Source organism: Coregonus clupeaformis, chromosome 40, assembly GCF_020615455.1.
Source record: "Coregonus clupeaformis isolate EN_2021a chromosome 40, ASM2061545v1, whole genome shotgun sequence".
Classification (NCBI taxonomy): domain Eukaryota; kingdom Metazoa; phylum Chordata; class Actinopteri; order Salmoniformes; family Salmonidae; genus Coregonus; species Coregonus clupeaformis.
This window is the reverse complement of record NC_059231.1, coordinates 21601282-21605855: the sequence shown is the minus strand read 5'-3', so window position 1 is coordinate 21605855 and position 4574 is coordinate 21601282. Positions and strand designations below refer to the sequence as shown.

Sequence of the window (4574 nt, the reverse complement as noted above, 5' to 3'; positions counted from 1 at the left end):
TCATCACAGGGTGGTAGCCGGTTAGTGACAGTGACTAAAGTTCAGGGCAGGGTACCAGCTAGTGGTGACTATTTAACAGTCTGATGGCCTTGAGATTGAAGCTGTTTTTCAGTCTCTCGGTCCCAGCTTTGATGCTGTACTGACCTCGCCTTCTGGATGGTAGCTAGGTGAACAGGCCTTGGCTCGGTTGGCTGAGGTCCTTCCTGTGACACTGGGTGCTGTAGATGTCCTGGAGGACAGGCAGTGTACCCCCGGTGATGCATTGGGCAGACTGCACCACCCTCTGGAGAGCCCTGCGGTTGCGTTCGATGCAGTTGCCATACCAGGCGGTGAGATACAGCCCGACAGGATGCCCTCAATGGTGCATCTGTAGAAGTTAGTGAGGGTCTTAAAGGGCCAAGCCAAATTTCTTCAGCCTCCTGAAGGTCACAGTTTTATTAGGGCTAGCTGGAGAATTGCAGAAATGTAGAGTAAATTTGTGAAATATTGTCACTTACATGTGACGAAGGACTGTGAGATGGAAATGACTTCAATAGGATGTTTACATCAGACAGGAAGAGTGTATCCCAATCAATGATACAATTGTACTGATTGTCCCCCTCAATCCCCAGCTTCCTGGTGGGGTTTCCATGGTGAGTGAGGCCCATCTCAATCTGAGTGAGGAGCTCAGACAGAGAGAGGACCAGGATGAGGGGCACTGAGCTGGGTCCAGCCCTGGTTCCAGATCATCTTCAGCGTCCACCACGCCCAGAGGTCAGTTTAGTGTCACACTGACTTCACTGATGGGGACTATTCCTACAGGGAATGGGCGTGTGCACAAGTTGAACATGATTCTCATTATGTCATGGTATTACTCCCCTCCACTCTCTGTACAGTACATCTGTTCTCTTTATTTCAATGTGTATCAATTTAGAATAACAGTCTGTTTATCAATTTTCCTCTTAATTCTGTCTCCTACCCAGGCGCAGTGAGGTTGCTGCCTCCCAGCACCTCCCCTGTGCAGCCATATATCATATATTACCATTGAAAGGAACACACACACACAAACACTCTGCACACAGTCAAACACACTGCTGGGCTTGCACTGACAGAGGCCTGCTTGTCTGCTACGAGATAAGGTGTGAATTATGTTGTTGAAGATCCAAGTTTAACTGCTTGATTGCAGCCTTTCTACTCCACCTGGTGGATTCAGTTCTGAAACACCACCATACACCATATATAATCCCTACAGTATTATCTACTGCTTTTCCAAAAGGATTTACAGTGCACATTAGATTAATATTAGTCCACCTAGACAATCACATTGTTCTCATGCCCCAGGGTAGATCAAGAAGCTGCACTACTGTGAATACCCTAAGCAGGTACTTCTGTGACTATTGCCATGATGGCGCTGAGTCTGTGATCCCGGGCCGGGTGCAGAACCAGTGGGACATTGGTAGGTACCTGGTCAGTGACTTCTCCAAGCAGCTGCTAGACTCTGTGTGGCACCAGCCTCTCTTCGACCTGACCTGTGTTGGCAAGACCCTCTACAGCAGGATGCGAGAGTTGGAGAGGTTCAGGCTGAGTAGACTACTGTAAGAGCTGAGGTACTGTATACAAGATTTCAGCTGGTCTGGGGTCAGTTCTGATGATTGTGCTTGAGTGCTGTGTCGACTGAGAATAGAAACTGGGCAGATCTGTGGTCAGTGGTTTAGGTTCAAGCTAACAGCTGCAGGTTTATTGACCATGAGAGATATGGTCTGGGATCAGTTTTACAGCAGCAGTGAATCCTCTTTTCCAGTAGTGTCTGGGGGTTCATGTCTGTATGAAGAGGAAACTCAGGAGAAGGATCTCAGAGTCACTGGGAGAATGTGGATGAGTCTGTGTCTTTGATTAGTTCTCCTAATCTTCAGTGGCACCATGCAGGGAATGTTGCAGAGGGTCGAGACCTCACACACATACTGATTTCATCAACACTCTCTACTCCCCTCCCAAGGATCTGCATGAGCGACTGCTAGGTATTAAGAGGCTGCTGACAGCATGCAGATTATCTGAGGGGTAAAGACATCCACTTAATGCTCATCTCTTCTCCTCGCTCTCACACACTCTCTTTTCTCATGCCAACATCTTCATCACACAAGGCACTTTTCGTCTTATTTTGGGCTAAACTGCATCAATCTGTTGGCTGTTGGTTGCAGACGGCAACCTTCCAGTATTAATTGTTTAAGCCATAACTCGCTGTACAGATGAAAGTTAAGAAAAATGTGTTATGATCTAACCTGGGGATTGTTTTAGGTTTATTCTAAATAGCCAAAAGTCTTGTTCCTTGACAAAGTTATTTATTTCACCCCCTCTCTCTCTCATGCTTAGGGTCCTGAGGGAGTTTGAGCAGCTTCCTGATCACCTGACACAGGAGCCACAACTGATCTCCATGCATGGTGCCGCTGACCAGGGCCGTTCTCCGGGTGGCCATCGCCCACGTGGAGAGCTGTCAGGTAAAACTGCCAGTTGCCCAATGACATGAGAGCAGAGCAACAGACACATGCCTATTCTATTCTGTTCTATTCTTTTTTATTGACCCATGACCTCAGTAGTTATGCAGTTGTCAATGTTAGAGACTATGATCTGCTGTGTTTAACCCCAGGTCTGCCTGGCCAGAGGCTTCATCTGTGAGTTCTGCAAGCAGAAGGATGTGCTCTTTCCTTTCCAGAGCGAGACGGGCACACGCTGCCAAGGTAATAGTTAATCTCATCAGACAAAGACAGTCCGGTCTTTACCTTGACTTTGTAGAATCCACATTTTGGTAATGATGCATATCTCTCCTTCTAGAGTGCAAGGCCTGTTTCCACAAAGACTGCTTCAGAGATGAGGAGTCCCATAAATGTGTATGGATCCAATCTAGAAAAAAGTTGATGGACACATTCTGTCTCTAGAATACATGTTGGAAGTGTGGGAAAACATCCTACCATTGTTACACATTTTTATCTCTTGAATCGTAATCTGGACACAGAGTATTCCAAATAATAAAATGCTCTGCATTAAAATGTAACAGTACAATTTACATTTTAATTCACTAAGCATGTCAAATGAAAGAAGCAGGTACTGAGTCAGGTACGGACTCTCCCCATCCTACCAAAAGTAATCATGGTTGGAAGAGAAAATGCTGCATAGATCTAATACCAGAACAGGTTGTTTAAATCAAACTGGGATTATTTTAATCTGTATTCAGGTTTTTTAGCATTTTAGAATTGCAGTGCTGTATATGCTGCTCGGTATCACCCAAAACATTGGAACACAGCGACATCTATTGGACATTTGAGTGAATCACCTCACATTCTAATTCCACATAAACAATAAGTAGTCTACTACTACTTATTATTGGCAAAGGCCGTAAAACAATATCACCCACTTTGATGTCAGAGTGATAAAATTTCTACCTCTGATCACTCATTATGCTGAAACCCACATCTGTAACATTTGTATTGGTTGAAATAGCCTAAGCAATATGCTGAATAACGCAAGTTAATTTCATCCACTTTACATTTTATATTGTCTTGTAACTATCGCAAGTCACAATAAGACATGTATATTGAAATTCTCACCTACTAGCCTATATCGAAAGATGAAAAGTCCAAAACCAAATTGTCAGAAGTGGGATTCGAACCCACGCCTCCATTCGGAGACCAGAATACTCCTTTCCAGGAAGGATTTTCACCTTGAGTCTGGCGCCTTAGACCGCTCGGCCATCCTGACAACACTGAGCAGCTTCCACAAAAAATAGACTTTCTTCATATGATCAGGTACTATAGTTTTCATTTAATTGATAACAAAAAACCGTGAACCTTAAGATATCGCTAGTTACCCATTTCCATTTTGTTAGCAAATCTAGCTAGTTCGCATTTTGTTAGGAAATAGCTAGCTAGCTGTCGTTACTGGTGATATTGCAAACATCTCACAGCTAGCGTTAACAATTCTCATTGGAAATCAGGAAATAATACAGATTATAACTTTACTTGTGAAATGTAGGATTTGTGGCTATGCATTGTCAGTGGTTGAATTTAATTTAAAATCAACATTATACAAGACATGGCACTTTACCGGCGTTGCTTTGCTCTGAAGGGTTGTGATACATTTTCGTTGTTGCCTGTTTCTACTAATTTCATCTCCTTAAAAAAGTTTGTCAGAAGTGGGATTTGAACCCACGCCTCCATTCGGAGACCAGAAACCCCATTACTATAGAAGGTAGAACCTTGAGTCTGGCGCCTTAGACCACTCGGCCATCCTGACAACTGGAAAGACTGAGAGTGACACTGATAAAGATACGCGTACCAGTACCCATTTTATGAGCTAGTTTGTGATTTTAGCTGTTCGGGTAGTTCGGTTCGCTACCGAGTTTACTGTAAACTAAACACTTACCAATATGAACACGTGTCATTTTTAGCAGTAGTTTAGCAAGCTACAAAGAGAGGCTTGTGTTGCACCACGTGATCGTGTGTTTGCCCCCACCCATTGGACGACGAGTCATTCATGCTTATGACATGTAAAAAGAGGCGTGTCTTGTCTAGTCCCTTTATGAAATGTTACACTATCTTAAC

General features: G+C 44.0%; 2 non-coding genes across 2 annotated transcripts; both read right to left on the bottom strand.

Annotated features, from left to right (window-relative positions):
• Positions 1–3622: 3622 nt before the first annotated feature.
• On the bottom strand, positions 3623–3732 carry trnal-caa. Its single transcript has 2 exons — positions 3695–3732; positions 3623–3668 (listed from the first exon to the last, which is right to left on the bottom strand). It is a non-coding gene; the product is annotated as a tRNA-Leu (tRNA).
• A 425-nt stretch (positions 3733–4157) lies between these two features.
• trnal-caa lies at positions 4158–4266 on the bottom strand. The gene is made up of 2 exons: positions 4229–4266; positions 4158–4203 (listed from the first exon to the last, which is right to left on the bottom strand). It is a non-coding gene; the product is annotated as a tRNA-Leu (tRNA).
• Positions 4267–4574: the final 308 nt, after the last annotated feature.